At 34.1% G+C, this 12,056-nt stretch overlaps 1 long non-coding RNA gene across 3 annotated transcripts; it reads right to left on the bottom strand.

The window, feature by feature from the left end:
• Positions 1 to 6,693: 6,693 nt before the first annotated feature.
• Positions 6,694 to 11,494, bottom strand: LOC132110208 (uncharacterized). 3 transcript variants are annotated; one of them, XR_009424615.1, is made up of 6 exons: positions 11,116 to 11,494; positions 10,912 to 10,966; positions 10,714 to 10,795; positions 8,861 to 9,012; positions 8,593 to 8,678; positions 6,694 to 6,982 (listed from the first exon to the last, which is right to left on the bottom strand). It is a non-coding gene; the product is annotated as an uncharacterized LOC132110208 (long non-coding RNA). The 3 variants fall into 3 exon arrangements; XR_009424613.1 differs by having other exon boundaries at positions 10,912 to 10,990; XR_009424614.1 differs by having other exon boundaries at positions 8,861 to 9,121; positions 10,912 to 10,990.
• Positions 11,495 to 12,056: the final 562 nt, after the last annotated feature.

Here is a 12,056-nt window from a genome sequence, read left to right on the forward strand (position 1 = left end):
AAAATTGAAAAAAGTAAACTGTCACACAGATGTTGCATTAATATTATTATTATTATATTTTTTTTTTATGTAAAACAAATACATTTTAATTAGTTTTTTTTTGGTTAGTAAATTTTCATATTATATTATATTATATTATATTATATTATATTATATTATATTACTGTATATTATATTTTCTATACAATTATTTATTTTTAGGTGCACTTTAATAGTAATCAATTGATTAATTCAAAATAAAACTTTAAATTCTATTCTATTCTACATATTTTTGTATTTGAATCAACAGATTTAAATAATTATTTCTTAAGTGGCATTCTTAATACCTCACAATCACAAGTCCTGCTGTCGTACCTGTTGTTTTACAAGTGCCAACATGGCATTCAATTGAACAAGAGTGATGCCAGTTTGATGAAGTTAAAGCTCCCACCATGACCTCTGGAAACAGAGGTGGAAAAGTTGTTGTTGGAGAAGTAACAATGCCATGCTTGCTGTAGCTCTGACATGGGAGCAATAAAAGACAGCTGGACTGTATTATGAAACAGTCTGTGACCTATTACTCTTGCAGTTAGATTTGTGCATATGAGCACTTTTGTAATGAACTTGGAGATTCTTTAGAGGACTGTCTTCAGAGATCTGATGGTCTGACAAGACTCACAAACAGCCAGCAAAACAGACTGATTTACCAGAACCTCCGAATCAGAGCACCTCATTTGCTTACTTGGAACTGTGTAATGATGTTTATCAGCTCAGGGTCAGAGGGGACAGACTGAACTGAATTAATCCCACCAAAGATAAAAAATGAGAACATAGTTAACAGTTTTAATATAACTCATCATTAGTGGTGTTTGCAGAAAAAACAAATACTCTTGCTCACACTGGGGTTAAAGATTGAAACCAACCATTAACAGTATTTGACACATCATAATGCTTCAGATCATGCGGCTTGTTGAAAAGAGGTGTGCTGTTATATTTCTACCCTAAAAATTAATTAGATAATCATAATAATAATAAAATAGCAATTATTATAAATAATATTAATACATGACTTATATTTAATATTGAATGTATTTATTATATTATTATTATTATTTTGTTATTGAATATTATTTATATTAATTTGTTCATTGTCATTATGCCATTTTCATGGTTTTCATGATTTTCATGTGATCTATGGTAAAATTATTTTCAAAACTAAGAATAGAATATGCAGCTTTTCCAGTTTATACTTACGTTTGTATTAAGTATATGTTTTTATGAAGTTAAATATTTGAACATATTTATGCCTTTTATATTAAACCCTGTAATAATAATCAGAAAAAAATTACTTTACACACACACACACACACACAGACACAGAGAGAGAGGCAAACTCTGAGTAAATATATGCTATTTGGTGAAGATGTTGATATTTATATGACCATAAAGTCATTTTTTCAACAATGCTTTTTATTATGTTGATAATTCAGAGGCCTTAGAAATTGAGTTATCATATATGATGCAGTAGGCTTGTGAATATCTGTATTAAACTGCGCTAACAGCTACTATATTCTCATCTTGTGCACTTTGTCTGATTGTGCTTTAGGGGTTACACACAGTCTTTGTTTCTCATATGAGTTTAATGGTGCTAGTCAGATTGGGGCCAGATTTCTTGGCCCTGAGGTTTAAGTGTCTTGGTGGGGAAGCTGTTGCTGGCTGGCTCAGTGATGTCCGCCCTCAGGGCCAGTGCCACCCCCATAATGTGCCCAGATCATATCGCACTGTGTGCTGCTCTCTGGCATGGGTAAACAGACCAAAAATCTTGCTACCATACTCTAGCTTTAAAATCAATGTGAAATACCATTCACAACCAATTATACTTCTGTAGTCTGATGTATTACATAGTGAAACAGGATATGCAACGAGATAAAAAGTCCCATATAAAGTTCCTTTCTGATCAAATCACTCTCTCTTATTTGCTTCCTGTCCAAAAAGGCAAAAAAATAAAATAAATAAGCATAAAAACCTTAGATATATTAACAAAAATTCTAGAAATGGGTATGAAAATATCACAGTAAAAAAAACAAAAAACAGGAAAAAGCATCAAAAAGACTTTCACATTTAACTTAATATATATATTTCAATCAAGACAACTATTTAAATCACAATCAGCTTACACTAGCTGCGTTTCAATTAGATTGGGCAAAAACGTTAGCAATATTTTATTATTTTATACATTTTTCTCTCACACGGAGCCCCACACACTGTAAAAAATGATTGTGATCTTAACAGTAAAAGACTGTAAAAATTCTACAGTAAAAACCTGTTAATTGGTTATCAGTAAGTTTCCATACTATATGCGGTGGATAACTGTAATTACATTTAATGTAAACAGTAAAATAACGTTAAAATTAAATTTTTTGGAAGTGAAAAAGAAAAAGTCTGTTGAATTTACAGTGAAAAACTGTAAATTGACACTCCCAGAATTCCCTGGATGACACTTCATATTTTATGTATTTTCATTGAAATAACTATGTTTCTTCTTAATTTTTTCTTATCAGGGTTTATTACATTAAAGTTATTAAATTAATGTTTATTGCATTATTTCAGTATCATGTGTGTTACCATGATGATGTTAAGTGTTTGTGTGAATGAAACTGTGCACCTTCTATATATATCTCCCTTCTCAGCTAGCGGAAGAGCTGTTAGTGATGAGCTTTGATTCATCATGTTACTTTCTCATCACCACCAGTTTTTGGTGGTTACCAGTGCATTACAATGATTCAAAACAGATATTAGTACTTCATTATGTTTGTTTATTAACATTAGAACATTAGATCAGTTAATGAAATATGGTATTTTATTGTGAATTTAAGTTAAGTCTGTAAAATCTAAAATGTTGCTACCATATTTTTTACGGTGAAGTTCTGGCAATCACAGCTGCTGGTTTTTTACCGTAAATGTAAATTGTGTGCATGATTTACTAATTTGTTTACTAGATTTGCTAAATAGTGTACACAATTTATACATCGAGAAAAATAATAAGTAAATTGTGCGCACAATTTAGCAAATCGAGGGAACAAAATAATAATTGTGTGCAGGTTTTAGTACATTGAGGGAACAAATTAGTAAATTGTGCGCACAATTTATTTATTTTTTTTTGCATGTCATGGGCTCCATACTCTTGCGATACGTCATGGGAGGATTTGGAGGAACTCTGCATCCTGCAGGACCAGCTTACAGTGAACAAATCTTCATGAAGCAATCTCACTGGCTGTAGAATTGTAGATTCAGCAGAGGCCAATCAGATTGTGCATGTAGTACATTATGTGATTGCCAGCAGATTGCATGCACAGGACCTAAAGGATCAGCCTGTGCCATCTACAGCTTCATGAATGGACTAGATATATACACTACCATCAAAACGTTGGGGGTTGGCCTTTGTGTGCGTGTGTGTGTGTGTGTGTGTGTGTGTGTGTGTGTGTGTGTGTGTGTGTGAGAAAGAGGTCTCTTATACTCACCAAGAGTCATGTTCTCTATAATTTATTTGATCAAAAATACAATAAAAACAGTAATATTGTGAAAAAGAATAACAATTGAACTGCATTCTCATATATTTTAAGATGTTATTTATTTCTGTGATGCAAATCTGGATTTTCAGCATCATTACTGAAAGTGTCACGTGATCCTTCAGAAATCATTCTGTATGGTTATTTGCTGCCCAAGGAAACAACAACAACAACTTCATATCAATGTTGAAAACAGTTGTGCGGTTTAATATTTTTGTGGAAACTGTGATACATTTTTTTTCCTGTATTCTGTGATTAACCCTCGCTGAATAATAAGGATTCATTTATTCAAAAAAAAATCTCTCTCTATAAAGCATATTCTGTCATGGAGCATGCCAATGCTCAAGAGTGATTAATCACATACCATTTAAGATGATTGGCGGAAAACCTTCCGTGGCTTCTATAAACAAAAATGGCAGGATTGTATGGGGGTTATGTGCCAGCCAAGCAACTGCCATTGAGACAAATAGGAATACGAATGTATTCAAGACCACCTTGTTCTTGATCAAAAAGAAATGAATTTCAAAAGCATGTTGATAAAAGATAATAAAAACAACCATTTTATTACCTGGAGTAACATGTTCCAATGAATCATGCACAATCAGATGAGGACAAAAAAAACACATAAACCAATATATTCATGGAATCTTCACAATGCGACACAGCATCCTAACACTACACATACCTACATTAGGATGTTGTCATAGCTAGAGCCATTTCCTGTAGGAACTGCAAAGTTGGAGCCGCCACATGCTCAATAGTGTTCGGCAGCTGGGCGCCTGCTAATGACTGTGCAGCTCCGCTGGGAAATGAGCAGACAAGAGAAAGAGAAAAGGCACAAGAAGAAAAAAAAAATGCAAGGAGACAGAGTGATGCACATTATAGTCCAGGATCTGATGTCCTCCATCTGGCGCAGTCAGGGAGCGACTCCAGCGGCAAGCTTGCTCCGAACTGCGGGCATGGGTACTCCATCATTATTTCCCCCTGATGCTCCCATGGCACCACGCTGGCATTTAGGAATGTCACTCCACAAGCCAGAGTCTTAGTTGGATCGGGCTAAGCAAGCTTGCAGAGACAGGGCAAGTCGGCTTGCATCAGCAAAATATGTGTTCGGGGGGACGGATGTTCATTATCTTCTTAATATATCCCATTTGTGGAACTAGCATTGTGTGGGGAACGGTTAGAAAGTGTCATTCTAATGGCCATACAGGTGTTCAGCCGAAATTACATTGATGCCACCTGACATCAGACATAAAGTCATGCTGCTTCTGAATTAGCCCAACACACTCTAGGTCTGACAGCAGAAAAGCGTTTAACAAGTAATTCCTTGGGAGTTTTGCAGGAACTCTTTCTCCATATTTCCAGTTTCTTTCGCAATTGTTCTGCGCATTAGTATAAAATAAGAGAGGGCAAATTACTTCAAACAGCATATTTATTGGTCACTTTTCAGAAATAACAGCCCCCCCCCCCCACACACACACATCAATCTTGGAACATCTTGGTCTAATGAGCACTAACTTCAAAGACGCGTATTTATCTATTTTGACCTCCTTTTCAAGTGACAGCTGGCATATGTCGCATTTCTGTTGCAATTATTTCCATGGAGACACAGTGAAAAGAAACACAAATACAGTCTTGGATTGCAGATAACATATGCAAACTGAAATAAAGCAATCTAATGCTGATATGTATCTATAAAGAAAGAAATATGATTATCTCCTCAGCAACATTTTATTAACATCATGGTTTTCAGATACAAGTATTTTCGTGGCACATTTTAAGTGCTGATTTTATATGAATATTATTGGAAAGTTAAAGTGATAATTCACACAAAAAACCTGACTTTCCTTCTTCTGTGAAACACAGGATATTTTGAAGAATGTTGGTATTCAAACAGACGTCTATTGTATGAAAAAAAATCATACATTTCAGTAAAAGTCAGAAATAAGTTTGGAAAGAATGTGACAGAATTTCATATAATATTCATATTAAATAAAATAATAAAATAATTGAACAATTTAACCATTTTTGCACCATCAAGGGTGAAATTATATTATCCATTAAAGACAAAATATTAATATTAAATTATAAATATGCATACAAATTCATAAACAAATACATATGATTAAATATACAGTTTGGCTTTTTAATAATTTTACTATAATCTTTAAACTGTCCACTCTAAATTTGATACATACAGTGCCCTTCACTAATATTGGCACCCTTGGTGAATATGAGTAAAGGCAACTGTGGAAATAAATCTGCATTGTTTATCTTTTTGATCTTTCCTTAAAATGATAAACAAAATTCTAACCTTTCATTGAAGTAAATCAACTGAAAATGGGGGGCAACTCACATTATGAAGTTTTTTTTTCCTCCAATGCATGTTGGCCATACTGTAATTATTGGCACCCCTGGAAATTCTTATGAGTAAAATATCTCTAGAGTATATTTCCATTCATATTTACAAGTTTTAGCACACCTGGGTGACTAGGAGCATGACATTGTCCAGCCATGACTTATAAATATGGTTATATAATATATATATATATATATATATATAGATAAACTGTAAACCCTAATAAGTTGAGACTACTCAAATGATTTGAGGAAAGTGGTTGCGTAAGTAAAATTGAGTAATGGCAAAATTGACAACTCAATTCAATTGAGTTGACCTAATGTTGGTCCCGTCATTGAATTAACTTAAATGTTCAAGTACAGATAACTTAAAAAGGCAAATAGACTTAACTTAAATTTTCGAGTTTTATATGGTTTACTTGTTTTAATGATTTAATACAAATATTGTTTTTCCATTAACAGCTTTATTTGGTTTATACATTGACATTAATTTAAGAAACATTACTAATATCAAGCTCATATTTTTAAGTCACATTAAGACACTTGAAAAGCACTTAACACTTAAGCTCACATTTTTAGAAAACAGTAGCTCATTTTTAACAGAAAGCTGCATTTTTAAGTCACATTAAAACATTAAGCTCATGTTTAACAGTAAGCTTACATTTTTACAAAACATTACACTCACATTAATAAAAAAACATTAAGCTCATATTTTTAAGTCTCATTTTCAGAAGACCATGTTTAATGTAAATGTGTTGCTATTAAAAGTGCGCCAAGCAAAAAACAGCTGGTTTGCCAACGATTTTGTTTTAGGCTGCAGTTCTTTCTGCCCCAAGGAAAGTAGAATCCGCTGAATGAAGTCAAATGTGTATCCCAGCGACTTTGGGTAACTCAGGTGCAATGCATATATTAGTCCGAACAGAAGGCACATTGCTTCAGGAAGATCATGTAGATTGTCCATCTCTAATTTTCCCTTGATTACGATTCCAATCGAAGAGGGGGACCCATCTTGTCCCATCTTGAACTATCACAATCCCCACTGGCACATAAAGAATTGAGCTGTGATCATCAGACATCTAGTGAAAAAACATTAACAAATTAAAATTAATTCACATACATGCCACCTCATTTACATTTCAAAAAGGTGCCACCTAAAGGGTTAGTTCACCAAAAAATTAAAATTCTGTCAGTAATTACTCACCCTCATGTTGTTCCAACCCAGTAATACATCATCGGAACACAAATTAAAATATTTTTGATGATCCGAGTTGTCTCACTCCTCCATAGGCTTCTCTGTAATTTAAACTTGCCAGCCCAGAAAGTTTGTAAAGACATGTTAAAATAGTCCAAGTGACCACAGTGGCTCAACATGAAGTTTATCAAGCGTAGCGTTACATTGTGTAACAGCGCAGCGCCTCTGGGTTGTACATCAGAACGGAGGCTCACGCTGGTCATGTGTATGATGCTGGCCAATAGTGAGCCTATGTTCTGACGTGCAACCCAGAAGTGCTGAACTGTTACACTACTTGAACTCACTCAGAGAAACAAAGAGGAAAATTAATAGTTGAATAAAGACGTTATTTTTTTTTATTTTTTTTTGCACACAAAAAGTATTCTCATCGCTTGATAAACTTTAGGTTTAGGCACTGTAGTCACTTTGACTATTTTAATGTTTTTAACTTTCTGGGCCGGCAAGATACAATTACAATAGAAACCTATGGAGGAGTGAGACAGCTCTCAGATTTCATCAAAAATATCTTAATTTGTGTTCCGAAGATGAACGAAAGTATTACAGTTTTGGAACAACATGAGGGTGAGTAATTACTGGCAGAATCTTCATTTTTTATTACAAATTCACACGATCTCTCACAAACACTGCATCAATATCAATCTAAAAGGGTTGGTTCACCCAAAATTAAAAATTCTGTCATTAATTACTGACCCTTGTGTCAGCACATCTGAAAGACCTACGTTCATCTTCGGAACATAATTTAAAATATTTTTAATGAAACCCATGAGGTTTCAGTCACTCCATACTAGAGATCCAATGCAATTACCACTTTCAAGGTCCAAAAAGGTATGAAAGACATCATTAAAGTAATCCATGTGATTCCAGTGGTTTAACCTCAATTTCATGAAGCTAAACAAGTAATCTGTTTGTGCAAAAAAAAAAAAAAAAAAAAGTACAACTTTACAAAATATAATCTCCAATGCACGTTCACGCAATTACGTCTGCTCTCGCATGAATACAAAACTCAAACGTTTTGGTGCTATATGAGATACTCTCTTGAACGGGCGTTGCAGATAAACATTTTCAAAATTACACTGGTAAATTATGTTTTTTTTTGCACAAACATAGTACTCGTTTTGCTTCATAAAATTGAGGTTAAACCACTGGAGTACAGTAGTACAGAGTACTGTAACAAAGTCTTTCCTATCGTCCTTGAAAGTGTAGTTGTGTTGGATGTCAATGGAGGGACAGAAAGTTACAGAATATCATTTAAAAAAAAATGTATTGTGTCTTGAAGATGGAATGACACAAGGGTGAGTCAATGAATTACAGAATTTTCATTTTTGAGTGAATTAACCCTTTAGATTGATACAGTGTGTGTAAATGACAGAGATTGTGAATGTGTATAGAGGGTGAGAGGGTGTCTTTTGGACATTTTCTCCTTGGAACACTTACCAAACACGTCTTAAAGAAAGCAGGAGAGTCATCTCCAAACCAAAGGGGTAGTCCTTGAAGCACCAAAGTTCAGTTGGCTCTGATAGCTTGTGTGGAAAAAATAAAATTTTATTAAATCCAACCACTTGATAATAATACTTTATAACAGCCTTTAAACATTTAATCAGAGATCAACTATGAAGTCTATATTGCAGTTTATACAGTTTTCAAATCGATCTACTATCTTCTAAGATATATCTAGGATAAATTATTGGGACTTCTAACTAACCTTTGTTGCTTCAGAAGGTTCATCAAGAGCTGACCAGCAACTCCCTTTCTGGCTCTGAAAATGTCCAAGAGGCATGTACTATGTTGGTCAAGGGTCTCGTAAAATTCCCTTTTCAAGTTCTTACCAGCAATCCTATTCAACTCCACGTAGACCTGAAAAAATTAGGAAGGGGAAAGTAACGACATGCATGCATGGTGTGCTTGATTATTTTTTAAGATATCATCAAGTTCATTCCAGTCAAAGGTACAAAAATGTGTTGACCTAAAAAGAAAAGGTTAATTATTTATTTACTTACATTTAAAAGGATTTTTCATTCATGAATAAAAATTTGCTGTCAATTTACTCACACTCAGGCCATCCAAGATGTGGGCGACTTTATTTAGCAGAACATTAAAGAAGATTTTTAGCTGAAACTGTTGTCTTTGGCTATTCATATAATAAAAGTCAACTGTAACCAACCCTTTGATTGTCAAAAAACGTGTACAAGCAAAACAAAATCAATAATTGTGGTTCCTGATGATATATTTGTGTCTTATGAAATGAAACGATAGGTCTATGCAAGCATTTATTGTTATTGTTATATGTTAAGCAAACATTATTTATAACATTATTACCTTTAACTTGTACAACCAGCCCTGAGTGTATTTTCTACAGTCTGGTGTGAGTGTAAAGAAACACTGAGTAATCCATTTGCACACTGAAATATTTTCAATAAACTGTACTGTCCATTGCACTAGTGTAAATTATGTTCATAGTTCTGCCTATAGTATACATACACTTTTACATAATCCATCTGTATAGTATGTTCATAGTACACCTACCTATATATCATGCTTATAGTATTTAAAATCTGTAAATTATGTCCATAATACTTATCTGTATAGTTATTGTACATATTATAGACCTTGTATATTCTGTACTTACTGCTTATTGCACTTCTGGTTAGATGCGAACTGCATTTCGTTGCCTTGTACCTTACATGTGCAGTGACAAAGTTGAATCTAATCTAATCTAAAGATATATCAAACTTTGGGAATATGTGAAAACTCAATCTTCCCAATTTGAGATCACGAATGTGAACAATCTTACTTTTTTTATACAGGTTGCAGCATCAAGGATAGTAGCAAGTACCATTTTGCACATCCTGCTAGTTGTAAAAAAAAACACACATCAGGGCGCTTGCGCTCCAGGCTGTCAGGAGGAGATGGGTCTGTTGTGTTGTTCATCAAAATGATACTTGCTGCTATCATTGATGCTGCCACCTGTTTAAAAAAGTAAAATAACATTCACATGCGTGATCTCAAATCGGGAAGATTGACAGATTCCCAAAATTTTATATAAGTTACATCTTTACGCTTGTGTTCCAGACTGTAATAAACAAATACAGCTTTGTTTGCAGAGGCTGTGGATTAAAGGTAATGATGTTTAGTTTCTTGCATAAACCTATCATTTCATATAATTTAATTCCACATAACTATTAATTAATAATATCTCTGTAAATGTGTCGCAGGCGGGGAAAGGTCTGCGGTTTTTAGTGAACATACCGGCCAAAGAAATTCTTAAAACGATTAACGTTAGGCATAAGTCAGTATTCACGCGGCAGCCCAACTTTACACCAAATAAAAGAAACGTCCTTTCACAAATTACACAAAGAGACATTTCAGTGTCTGGAAATAGATTTTTCTCGAAGTTCCAGCCGCAATATCACGCTTAGGCCTATTGTAAACAACAGCGCTAGTCTGTAAAACATTGGCTATGTTTGGAAGTTAGGGGATTTTAACTTAAACGCATTTATACCTTGTCCATTTGTATAAAAAAATAAAACCTTTAACAGACGATAAAGCAAAATTTACCAGCATAACGTTACTCCAGTGGCCTCGACTCTTCGCCCTCCTCGTCTGCTTCATAACCACCTGCCTGCTAACGTTACTGTCCCTGCGGGAGGAAAACGGGAAATTCAGATGTTCTTACACAAACGTGTTTAGAACTCAAAAATACTCAAAGGCAACTAAGCAAAATGTAAATATATATTTTACCATTATTCTACCTACCAGCGTACTCTGGGTCTTTCACGACGACTCTCTTCCCGCCTGCTTTAACGCCTGTCTTGGCTGCTTGTGCAGCTGCCAGCTGGCCCGCTGCCAGAGTAAAACGGTAAAGTATTTTCACCATGCAAATAACATGACAATAAAACGTATAAGGAAATAAAAAACAATGTGTGTATATTTATGCGTTGCGTTTAAATCTTTACTTACCTATTTAACTTTAAACTTTATTATTTATTTCTTCTTTCAGGTTGTCCTTCAAATGAATGTGACCTGCAGTCAGTGCTGCGTCTTCAGCAAATTCGACAAAAAATTCCCGCCTTGTGTTATATTGGCCAATCGGCGCTGTTGTCAAGGCAGAATTTCAAGCGCGACCAATCATTTTTAAACAGAGACGTAGCGAATAATTTAAATAAATGGAAATTCTGAGTTTATAACACTTAAAATCTTAATTCAAAAGATGTTTACTGCCAATGAGTAATTTAAACACACCTGTTTAAGTTTTGATGGCAAAACTTGGTGTTATAAGTAATGTGAAGTTATGTTAACTTGATTTCTTTATTAATTACAACATTAGGGTTTACAGTGTATATATATATATATATATATATATATATATATATATATATATATATATATATATATATATATATATATATATAGTTCTGATGTGCAGAACAAGATTGTTGAGCTTCACGAAATAGAAAGTGGCTGTAAAAAAGCATTGAAAATCCTCTTTTCCACTATCAGGCAATAACTAAGATGTTCCAATCAACTAAAGATGTTTTAAATACGCCTGGAGCCAGTAGTGGTTTTGTAGGCAAACATCAATGCCTTGAATTTGATGCAAGCAGATATTGGTAGCCAGTGCAAATTGATGCACAGAGGTGTGACATGCGTTCTTTTCGGTGCTTATGGCAGCCATTACTTATGATCGATCATAAGTGGAATTTATCGTTTTCATCATGGCCTCAGGTGCTACACTTTACTAACTTTATTAAGATACATTCCAGTTCATTTTTCTTTGTCTTATCAAAAATTCGTATTTGACTTTTTTTTTTTTAAGATAACGCATAACAGGAAAGAAACTTTAACCTCAAACCAGTTGTTTGAGGACTGAAGTCTCCTGCTGGGTGTGATGCTGCTTGTGA

The sequence above is a fragment of the Carassius carassius genome, chromosome 29, assembly GCF_963082965.1.
Source record: "Carassius carassius chromosome 29, fCarCar2.1, whole genome shotgun sequence".
In the NCBI taxonomy this organism is placed as follows: domain Eukaryota; kingdom Metazoa; phylum Chordata; class Actinopteri; order Cypriniformes; family Cyprinidae; genus Carassius; species Carassius carassius.